Genomic DNA, 12,418 nt, shown 5'->3' on the forward strand with positions numbered 1-12,418 from the left:
GATTGGGGCTATGATCAGGAAATGGTCAATCATTTGGTTGAACAGCATGCAGAAGTCATAGCGAGTGGTGGAAAATATCTATTAGGGCCAGATGATGGGGGATCTAGGGAGTCTGATGGAACGTGGAGGTGAAAATATTCAGAACCAAGATGTCTTGAGGAGTCCTCTGACTGTTAAAAGACTTAGCATTGTCGCTTCTGTGGCTCAGGTGTGAGCCCTGGTCCAGGAACTTCCACATGCCCCAAGTACAGCCAAATAAAAAACTTGTTAATTAAATTTTTTTCGAAATGATATGTCTCGAGATTTCAGTTTCTGTAAAGTGGTGTGGTAGTTTAAAGATATATCCACACCCATAAATTCTTTGATAAGAATGTTGTCTCTGGAGTTCCCGTCGTGGCGCAGTGGTGAACGAATCCGACTAGGAACCATGAGGTTGCGGGTTCGGTCCCTGCCCTTGCTCAGTGGGTTAAGGATCCGGCGTTGCCGTGAGCTGTGGTGTAGGTTGCAGACGCGGCTCGGATCCCACGTTGCTGTGGCTCTGGCATAGGCCGGTGGCTACAGCTCCGATTCGACCCCTAGCCTGGGGACCTCCATATGCCGCGGGAGCGGCCCAAGAAATAGCAAAAAGACAAAAAAAAAAAAAAAGAATGTTGTCTCTAACACCACACACAAAAATAAACTGAAAATGGATTAAAGACCTAAACCGAAGACTGGATACTCTAAAACCCTTAGAGGAAAACAGGCAGAACACTCTTTGACATAAATTGCAGCAGTATCTTTTTGGAGCCACCTCCTAGAGTAATGAAAATAAAAACAAACCAACAAAAAATGGGACCTAATTAAACTTGAAAGCTTTTGCACAGCAAAGGAAACCATAAACAAAACAAAAAGACAACCCACAGAATGGGAGAAAATGTTTGCAAATGAAGTGACTGACAAGGGATTAATCCCCAAAATATGCAATTATCTCATATAGCTTTATACCAAAAAACACAGCAAAACAACTAAGAAATGGTCAAAAGATTTCAACAGACATTTCTCCAAGGAAGACAGACAGTCAAAAAGTTTATGAAAAGATGCTCAACATCACTAATTATCAGAGAAATGCAAATCAAAACTACAATGAGGTATCACCTCACACCAATCAGAATGGCCATCATTAATCAGTCCGCAAGTAACAAATGCTGGAGAGGATGTGGAGAAAAGGGAGCCCTCCTACGCTGTTGGTGGGAATGGAAATTGGTACAACCACTATGGAAAACAGGATGGAGTTTCCTTAAAAAACTAAAAATAGAGTTACCGTGTCCATCAGTAATTCCACTCTTGGGCATGTATCTAGAGAAAACTGGTTGGAAAAGATACATGTGCCCCAGTGTTCCCATTGTCACGCTTTACAATAGCCAAGACATAGAAGCAACCTAAAGGTCCATCAAGAGAGGAATGGGTAAAGAAGATGTGGTATAATACACAATGGAACATTCCTCAGCCATCCAAAGAAGGAAATAAGGCTACTTGTAGTGACATGGATGGACCTAGAAATTAATCAGACTAAGTGAGGTAAGTCAGAGAAAGACAGTATCATGAGATCACTAATATTTGGAATCTATTTTTAAAATGATACAAAAGAACATGCAAAATAGAAACAGACTCAAAGATTTTGAAACCAAACTTATGACTACCAAAATGGAAACATGGGGGGGGGGGTATAAACTAGGGGGCTGGGTTGACATAGACACACTACTATACATAAAATAACTAACAAGGACCTCCTGTATAGCACAGGGAAATCTACTCAACACTGTGTAATAACCTTTATGGGAAAAGAATCTGAAAAGGAATGCCTATATGTATATGTATAAAACACATTCACTTTGCTGTACACCTGAAACTAACACAACTCTGTAAGTTAACTATATGCCAACTAAATTTTTATTTTTAAGAAAGGACCTTAGATTAAAAACTGAAGCGTTCACAGGCTATCTGAATAAAGAATGAGGTTTAGGAGTTCCCGTCGTGGCGCAGTGGTTAATGAATCCGACTAGGAACCGTGAGGTGGCAGGTTCGGTCCCCGCCCTTGCTCAGTGGGTTAACGATCCGGCGTTGCCGTGAGCTGTGGTGTAGGTTGCAGACGCGGCTCAGATCCCGCGTTGCTGTGGCTCTGGCGTAGGCCGGTGGCTACAGCTCCGATTCGACCCCTAGCCTGGGAACCTCCATATGCCGCGGGAGCGGCCCAAAGAAATAGCAAAAAAAGACAAAAAAAAAAAGAATCTTGCATGTGGGAGGAAGATAAAGAATTTGTGGCCATAGGACAATTTGTGATGGCTTTAAAGATACATCCACAAATTCTCCAATACTCCTCTCCTCAAGACATGGCACTTAATTCCCTCCCCTGGACAGTGGGCTGTGCTTGGTGACTCTCTTCTGACCAATAACATACAGCAAAAGGGATGGACCTCGCTTTCAATGCTAGGTTATAAAAAGACTGCAGCTCCCATCTGGGGAGAGGGCTCACTCTCCAATCGCTCTCTGCAGAAGAAGCCAGCGCCCATGAGCTCTGTGCCGAGCAGCCCAGTGGAGAGGCCCATGTGGTGAGAAACTGAGGCCCATGAAAAGTCCTGTGAGTGAACTTGAACACAAGATAGATCTTTCCCCAGCCAGGCCTCAGATGACTGCAGCCCTGGAAAGCACCTCCATCTCAGCCTCCTGAGTGCTCTCCTGATCCAGAGACCCCCCAGTGAAGTTGCTTCTGGGCTTCTGACCCATAGCAACTGGGAATTTTAAGCTCAGCTGGGGCTAATGTGTTATACAGCAATAGATGCTACAAATGGCCTACATAAAATAGAGACTGGAGCAGGCAAAGATTCACGTTAGGAGAAATGGCACTGGGGAAAGCAGAGACAATGAAACTGTCCATCAGAACAGTAATGAGGAGTAGACAAGAAGGGATCTGTACCCAGGGCTTGATGCACACGTACCAGAGGATTGAGAGGTTCATCACATCGGAACAGGGCGAGTAGTACTGAGAGAGATGTTATAATGCATGTTCCATGTCTAGGGGAGATGACCAGGAAAATCGTCACATCATTAAAACCAGACCACAGGAGTTCCCGTCGTGGCGCAGCGGTTAACGAATCCGACTAGGAACCGTGAGTTTGCGGGTTCGATCCCTGCCCTTGCTCAGTGGGTTAACGATCCGGCATTGCCGTGAGCTGTGGTGTAGGTTGCAGACGCGGCTCGGATCCCGCGTTGCTGTGGCTCTGGCGTAGGCCGGTGGCTCCAGCTCCAATTGGACCCCTAGCCTGGGAACCTCCATGTGCCACGGGAGCGGCCCAAGAAATGGCAAAAAGACAAAAAAAAAAGAAAGAAAGGTTCGGGGGGTCTGGTGCAGAGAATTGGGAAGGTCAAAGACAGAGTAAAATTCAAGCATAGAAGAGGATCCTTTGCCACTGGGATAGTTAGGGCTAGAACAATCCTTCCTGTGCCTCTATCAACAAGGGTCTTTTCCTAATCTGTTTGTATGTGATATAGGCAATGAAGAAAGTAAGAAAAGGAAAGCTTCAGGAGCTTTAGTCTCACTAACTAAGAAGGAAGTGGTATAAAATAAGTGATGTAACGATAATGTCATCGAGAAGCCAGCCCTCAGAGAGGCAATGGAAATGCATGACTTTCCTATGGCACCTTACAGCCTGAACAGCTTCCTTGCATGAAAATAGGCATCTGTATATTAAATAGGATACATCTAGGCAGGCAATTTATCCACTTACATAAAATAACCACCTGTGATGCTTTAAGCCAATATTTGAAAACCTATCAGAGACTCAAAGTTAATACAGAGGACTTCCAGGCAAGAATTAAAAGCCTCAGGGAAAACCATGCTGCCAAAAACCAGACCCATAATAAGCTGAAATTTCAAATTTTGGTCTTGCCCTTGTTAAAACATTCGGGCAAAAAACATTGCTTACAATGAATGTCTTTGCATGTGTCTAAGAGCCACTTGTCTTTCTCAGCCTCTGCCCATTGCCCAGTGACAAGTCTCTCTGGTTCCCTTCTTAGGTCAAGAAACCCTACAAGTTCACCTTCTTGGTAGAAGGACCTTCGTCTCTCTGCTCGCTGTGCGGCCGGAAGTGCTCCCATGCACCTGGACATCTGGCGCATGAGACCATTTCCGCTTCACCAGCTGAGTCCCTCAGCAGCCGGTGCCAGTTCCAGGGAACTGGGTCATTATGCATATTCTCCACACTAAAAGCTACAGTGGAATGGACATTTTTAAGAGGAAATGGCTGTTGATCTCGGCTACCAAACTTCAACTGTGCAAGAAAGGCCCCATTTCTTTGTCCTGAGGTTAACCTACATTGGACTCTGAGCCCCAGTTCCTCGTGGCTGGCAAGAAATCCAATCTTAATCATTTGAGTCCCCCTCCCTTCCCTTCTCCCTAGGTCGTAAAATGTCCCAACCCCAAATCAGTCATCAATCATTAGTCTGCAGAGGTTATAATGAAAAAAACCCAGGGATCCATGAGTTACAATTATTTCCTGCCTCCTGGGATGCAGGCATTTATCAATGAGTAGTAAGTTCTAGAGAAAACTCCCTTTGCACCTCGAAGCTGCCTCAATGACACCATAATCCCGTTCTCACTATGTTACATCTCAGCCCTTTTGCCAGCCCTGATTTCCATGCTTGCATCTAGGAAAATATCCGGATTCCTATGCCCTTGTTGCCATATCATGAGGAATGTAGACAACCCTTGCCTAGCTGACGCCAGCCAGAGTATCAAGGACAGGAGGCAAGGAACCAGCTAAACCGATACCAGGGCACAGAAGTTTATAGTCAAGCTGTAGGCAGAGTCTTGAGTTAAATGAACCATTCAGGGGTAGGTGCCAGAAGACTGCAAAGAGTCCAGTGGGTTTAGCAGTTAAGAAGGTCATTTGATCACTTTGACAAAAGCCATTTCAGAAGCGTCATAGCAAGGGAAATCTGATGGAAATAGGCTTATGAGTCTCCAAGAAGTAGAAAATGGATACAGCGAGTTTAATCTGTTCTTTTGAAAATGTGAGAGCTAGAAGTGATTCGGGGGGCGGGGGGGGGGGGGTCTACCAAGGCTTGTTATAGTCTTTTTTAAGCCTGTAACAACGTGGGCATCTTTAAAAAGCTATAGAGAAGGAGCTGGGTTGAACATATAAGACAAGCAAAAAATCAGAGGAAGCCCTATTTTTATTCTAGTAGAGATAGGAGGGAAGAGACACAGAAGAACAGAGGAAGGGGTTTATTCGTAAAGGGAGATGAGAAAAGGATGCCCCCTTATGCATTCAGGAAAGGAGGAAAGGTTGGAGGCTGACTTAGGCAAGACTGAGGTCACGAGATGGGGAAGTAGCAGGAGTTCATACCTCAGTGCCCCCTTTCCTCTGTGAAGTCCGAAACGAGGTCACCTCCTGAGGCATGGGGTGGACAGTGGGTTTGAAGCATGAGGCCAAGATTGTAGTTTATTTACATTTGGTTTTTTTTTTTTTTCATATAAATAAACAGGACCTCCTACTGCACAGCACAGGGAACAACATCCAGCCTCTTGGGACAAAACATGATGAAAGATAATTGAAGAAAAGTAATGTACATATAGGTACGACTTGGTCACTTTGCTAAATTGCACCGATAGCAGACACTGGTCTAACATTTTAAGACAGGTGTAATAAAAATTTTTCAAGTAGGAGTTCCCGTCGTGGCGCAGTGGTTAACGAATCCGACTAGGAACCATGAGGTTGCGGGTTCAGTCCCTGCCCCTGCTCAGTGGGTTAACGATCCGGCGTTGCCGTGAGCTGTGGTGTAGGTTGCAGACGCGGCTCGGATCCCGCGTTGCTGTGGCTCTGGCGTAGGCTGGTGGCTACAGCTCCGATTGGACCCCTAGCCTGGGAACCTCCATATGCCGCGGGAGCGGCCCAAGAAAAATGGCAAAAAGACAAAAAAAAAAAAATTTTTTTCAAGTAAAAATATACAGGACCTCACAAAATCTACTTATTAATTTAGCAACTTGAGGATTCTTTTAGATTTTCTAGTTACACAATCATTGAAACTACAAGTAATGAGTTTTGTTTCTTTATCAAAGTTTCACCTCTTATTTCTTTTACTTGCCGTATAGCATTGGCTACAGCTGGACTTTTATTAATTCTTTGGCCAGGGATTTCCATACACGTAAAGACTATAAATTCAGCCTCCACACCTGGTACAATGCAGGTTTGGGGTTTTAGTTTCACACCCAAGATTTATTTTTTCCTCACTCCAAAGCCCAACGGGGGCAAGATTCTTCCTCTCCTAGACCCATGGGCAGAGGTTTCTAGTTACCCTTCCACACAGGGGCACCCTTTCCTGGGACGAGGGGGGTGGGGGAGCAGTTTTAGTCTGGAATTCCCACTCCCCACTTCAACACAGACCCAAGGAAACCTCTCTGTGTGGAAGACAGGCTTCCTGCAGTCCTGGCTTGGGTTGGTGACATTCCTTGGGATGGCAACAAGAATGTAGAAATCTGGGTATTTTTCTAGGTTCTGGATCTTCAACTTTAGCCCCTTTATCCAAGGTTTACATCCAGTCCTTTGGACCATCAGAGCCCCCGCCTCCCTCTGGTCTTTCAGACTCTTGAGTCAACCATTCCCAGTCCTCAGAGTCCCCCCTGCAAATGTGCTTTAAGCCACTGGTTACCAAGTGCGGTCCAGGAGCCTGTGAAAGCAGTGTTGCCTAGAAGTCCAGAATGTGAGCCTGGGAGTCAGACAACCTGAGATCGCATCCTTCCCCGACAGGTGTGCCTGGGACAAGTTTTTCACAACACTTCTGAGCCTTAGATTCCTCATTTCTAAAATGGGGGTGTTAGTGGGTGTCCCAATTGTGGCTCAGTGGTAACGAACCTGACTAGGATCCCTGAGGATGTGGGTTCGGTTCCTGGCCTTGCTCAGTGAGTTAAGGATCTGGAATTGCCATGAGCTGTGGTAGGTCATAGACATGGCTCGGATCTGACATGGCTGTGGCTGTGATTTAGGCCAGCAGCTGCAGATCCGATTTGACCCCTAGCCTGGGAACCTCCATATGCTGTACCTGCGGCCCTAAAAAGACAAACAAGGAAAATAAAATAAAGTGGGGGGATTGGTGATGTCTGCCTCACAGGGTAGCTAGGAGGAGTGTATGAGGCAATAGGCACAAAATGGTTGTTCCTGGAGTTCCCGTCGTGGTTCAGCGGAAACAAATCCGACTAGGAACCGTGAGGTTGAGGGTTCCATCCCTGGCCTCACTCAGTGGTTAAGGATCCGGCGTTGCCCTGAGCTGTGGGGTGTATAGCAGACACAGCTCAGATCCCTCGTTGCTGTGGCTGTGGTGTAGGCCAGCAGCTGTAGCTTCGATTGCAGCCCTAGCCTGGGACCTTCCATATGCTGTGGGTACGGCCCTAAAACGACATAAAGAGCAAAAAACTTAAAAAAAAAAATAAAATAAAATGGTTGTTCCTGAGCCTGACACATACAAAATACTCAGAGGAAGAGTCAACTCCTACTGTTGGAGATGAGGAAAGCACCACGGCAGAAATGCCATCGCTTCTCGGTTCTTAAAGAGTGGCTGCGAAGACTTCATTCTTTCATTTAAATCAAAGGTATTTGGTTGCTGGTGACTTTAATAAGGTCCCTATATCTCCTGTTCATACCCTCACATCTACCCTTTGTCTGAGCTTTGTGGGGATGTGAGATGTCGCCTGTGTCGGCCTGGACCCCACCGCCAGGAACATGGCGAATTCTTCCTACACAGGTGCACATGTTCGAGCCATTCCCCCAGTTCAGAGCAAGGAAAAATGCACGGTGTTGGGTGCCTCATCACCGTTTCTTAAGGTTGGTGAGATTTTCTTTCTGCTACCCTTTTTGCTTTTGAGTTAGAAATTGCTGTTTATTTCTTTTTTTTTTTTAATCCTCATGGATACTTTTTTTAATCCTCATGGATACTTGTCGGGAACATTACCACTGAGCCATGACAGGAACTCCTAAGGGGTATAATTTCTTTCTTTTTTTTTTTTTTAATACTTTTTTTTTTTTTTTTGCTATTTCTTGGGCTGCTCCTGCGGCATATGGAGGTTCCCAGGCTAGGGGTCTAATCAGAGCTGTAGCCACCGGCCTACGCCACAGCCACAGCAATGCGGGATCCGAGCCACATCTGCAACCTACACCACAGCTCACGGCAACGCCGGATCGTTAACCCGCTGAGCAAGGGCAGGGACCAAACCCGCAACCTCATGGTTCCTAGTCGGATTCGTTAACCACTGCGCCACGACGGGAACTCCTAGAAATTGCTGTTTAGATGTGTCAACAACAATTTCTTTGTTGGGCTACCTCTGCAGTGGGAGGTGAAACATTTTGCAGCCACAGCATTAGGGACCCAAAGATGTTCCAATATATGGACACTTAACCGCATAGCCACTGAATTTTCTGATTTCTTACTACTGTCCCCGTATCTCTGCAGATATTGAAAGGAAATGGTCATTTGACAAAACTGGTGTGTTTGAGACACGCTAATCCCCCCCCACCGCATTGATACAGAAGAACTCGTGTGGCCCTTGGCGATTTTATACATCAAATATTTTGCAGACTTTTCAATCTGGCAATCCTGTGCTAAATCAATCACGAAAGCCCAGGCAGCTTAAGAGAACACGTGTACCAGGACTACGAGGTCACTTTGATTCTTATTGAAACACAAAGACTGCAGGTACCCACCATTACCTGGTGGCTGAGCTGGGCCTCGAGGTCAAGGTTGTGGCTTTCAGTCTAGGGCCCTTGGGTGTGGCATGAATCTTGGAACTGTGATGACTTACCAATATAAGTAACTGCTTAACCAGAAGAAACCTCAGACAATTCCACATCCCCCCCCCCAAAAAAAAAAGACTTGCAAAGCTCAGATCCAAATGCTTTCTACCACATCCATTAGCTGAGTTCACAGTGTAAGAGAAAAAGAAAAAGCACTGCTTGGCCCGTCTAGGAACCCTTTCCCAGGAGCACATGTTCTTAGGGGCAAAATACCTTTCTTCTGAGCACTCACAGAATCATGATGTCATTTTCCCAAGTGTTACCTCTAAAAACATCATCAGCGGAAAGACATTCCTCTCTTCCCATCACTTAATTCTGTGGACCATTTTTCATCAACACCTACCTTGAAGGCTAACACTAAATGCCATACGCTGACACTGGCAACTACACTTTGTCTTGGTTAGTGGGTAATTGGGTTTTCTGGGAGGGAATTTTAATCTTCTGTAGGAACAAAGCAACCTGGGAATGAGGAGGTATGTCAAACTGTCCACGCAGAAAAGAAATGAAAAGAACCAAAGAAACCCGTGTGAAATAATTCCAAGGACGTTAAGGACTCGGAGAAGCTCAGGACTAGGTTATCACCTGCTACTACTAACTGCTGAGCTCTAGTCCCGGGATTAACTCTCTGCCTTATCCCCTGGCCTCTAATTCTCTTGCCTTTCTATTTATCAATTTGCTCGCTGATGTAGGGGTTACCCCCAGCAGGAATCTGGAATGCTACCCCCCAACCAGTTTTACCCGGTCGATCTCAAAACCAGGTGGTTCAATTCACAAGTGCTCCCATGCCAACAGGCCAAGAGCTGCTGCCCCAAACTCCTGGTGTCCTCCCTCCCACCCTGACAGGACGGCCCCAGGTCTCGGGAGCCCTAAGTGGATGCCCCTGGCCTTCCAGCTAGCATACCCCAAGTCCCACACACCAGCACCCAGCTTTAGGTGTCTTCCCAGCCAGACAGGGCTCGGTCCTCAGCTGGGAAGACGCCTCCCCCCAGGGCAGCATCAGCCTGAAGGGGACAAATGCCTTGTGCCTCTCTAGTCCCCGAGGCTGTGGCCCATCCTCATTTGGCCCCATCATATTCATCTGGTCCAACTATACCTTCAGGTCTTCTAGTGATTTTTTACTCGGCATATAAAATACGAAAATACTGTAGCTTCTTAACACTCAATGAACTACTTAGCAGAGTTTAGCAATATATTAGTAGTAGCAATGTAACTACTTTTTTTTTTTTTTAAAGCATGCAAAAGTTCCCCCGCCAAGGATCCAAACTGTGCCACAGCAGTGACAGTGCTGGATGCTTAACCTGCTGAACCACCAGGAAACTCCTAGTGTAACTACCTTTGAAAAGATAACACCAACTTTATCGCTGAGCAGTTTTTATATAGTACAACTCCCAGGCTATTGTTTCGCCCAGACAGTAATTTCACAGGGACTTTGATTTTGTTCTTTGCCTGCAATCAATAGGCAGAACCGTGTTTCAGAAATGGAGTTCACGGTTGCAATCACTGCCCAGACATGCAGTAAGTTCCTGGCATTGCACTTGTACGCATGGTAGGCAGACCTAAGAGAGACTGCAGGTTCCTTTCTGGACCACCATAACAAAATGAGTATTGCAAAAAATTAAGTCACACAAATGCCTTGGTTTCCCAGTACACAGACGATACTGCAGTCTCGTAACTGTGCAATAGAATGATGTCTAAACAAACAATGTACATACCCTAATTTTAAAATACTCTATTGCCACAGATGTACCTAGAGGTTATCATACTAAGTGATGTAAGACAAATGTCCTATGATATCATTAGTAGATGGAATCTAAAAAACGACACGAACGAACTTATATACAAAACAGAAATAGACTCACAGATGTAGAAAACCACCTTACAGTTACCAAAGGGGAAAGAGAAGGCAGAGAGGGCTAAATTAAGAGCTTGGGATTAATAGATACGCACTACTGTATACAAACCAGATAAACAAGGACCTACTATAAAACACAGGAAGCTATATTTGATACCTTGTAATAAACTATAATGGAAAAGAAGCTGAAAAAACACATCTATTTGTATGTACAACTGAATCATTTTGCTGTATCCCTCAAACTAACAAAAAATGATCAATCAACACTACATTAAATAAGAAGAAAGTAAAACTGAAGTATAGTGGATTTACAATGTTTCGTCAGGTTCTGTGGTACAACAAAGTGACCCAATCACACACATTTCCCTGGGCTGTGCAGTCGGATGCCATTGCCCATCCTTTTCACATTTAAGAGTCTGCATCTACAAAACCCCCCAAATGCCCATCCATCCCACTCCCTCCCCTTTCCCCCTTAGGAACCCCAAGTCTGCTCTTCTTGGTCATGATCTGTTTCTGGTTTTTGTTATTCATTTTTAGACAGGCTCATCTGTTCCGTATTTTAGATTCCGCAAATAAGTGATATCATGTGGTATTGGTCTTTTTCTTTCTGACTTACCTCACTTAGTATGAGAGCCTCTAGATCCATTCATGTTGCTGCAAAGGCCATTAGTTTGTCTTTCTTTATGGCTGAGTAGTACTCCATTGTGTGTATATACCACATCTTCTTAATCCATTCATCTGTCGATGGACATTTAAGTTGTTTCCATGTCTTGGCTACTGTGAATAGTGCTGGTGTGAACATAGGGCTGCATGTAACTTTTTCAAGGAAAGTTTTGTTTGGACATATGCCCAGCAGTGGGATTGCTGGGTCATATGGAAGTTCTATGTTTAGTTTTCTGAGGAAACTCCATACTGTTCTCCACAGTGGTTGCACCAATTTCCACTCCCACCAACAGTGTAGGAGGGTTCCCTTTTCTCCACACCCTCTCTAGCATTTGTTATTTGTGGACTTTTTTTTTTTTTTTTTTTTTTTTTGCTATTTCTTGGGCCGCTCCCGAGGCATATGGAGGTTCTCAGGCTAGGGGTCGAATCGGAGCTGTAGCCACCAGCCTACGCCAGAGCCACAGCAACGCAGGATCTGAGCCGCATCTGCAACCTACACCACAGCTCACGGCAACATGGGATCCTTAACCCACTGAGCAAGGCCAGGGATCGAACCCACAACCTCATGGTTCCTCATCGGATTTGTTAACCCCTGCGCCACGACAGGAACTCCTATTTGTGGACTTCTTAATGATGGCCATTCTGACTGTGTGAGGTGGTACCTCATTGCAGTTTTGATTTGCATTTCTCTAATAATCAGGGATACTGAACATTTTTTCATATGCCTGTTGCCCATCTGTACGTCTTCTTTTGAGAACTATCTGTTTAGGTCTTCTGCCCATTTTTTAATTGGTTTTTTTTTTTTTTTTTGGTGTTGATTTGCCTGAGTTGTCTGTATATTTTAGAGATCTATACTTCAATTTTAAAAGATAATTTACTGCTAAAAAATGCTAACCATCATCTGAGTCTCCAGTGAGTCATAGTAGTACCATCGAAAATCACTGATCAGGAGTTCCCATCGTGGCTCAGTGATAATGAATCTGACTAGTATCCATGAGGACACGGGTTTGATCCCTCGCCCCGCTCAGTGGGTTAAGGATGTAGCACTGCTGTGAGCTGTGGTCTAGGTTTCAGATGTGGC

The sequence above is a fragment of the Phacochoerus africanus genome, chromosome X (genome assembly GCF_016906955.1).
Source record: "Phacochoerus africanus isolate WHEZ1 chromosome X, ROS_Pafr_v1, whole genome shotgun sequence".
In the NCBI taxonomy this organism is placed as follows: domain Eukaryota; kingdom Metazoa; phylum Chordata; class Mammalia; order Artiodactyla; family Suidae; genus Phacochoerus; species Phacochoerus africanus.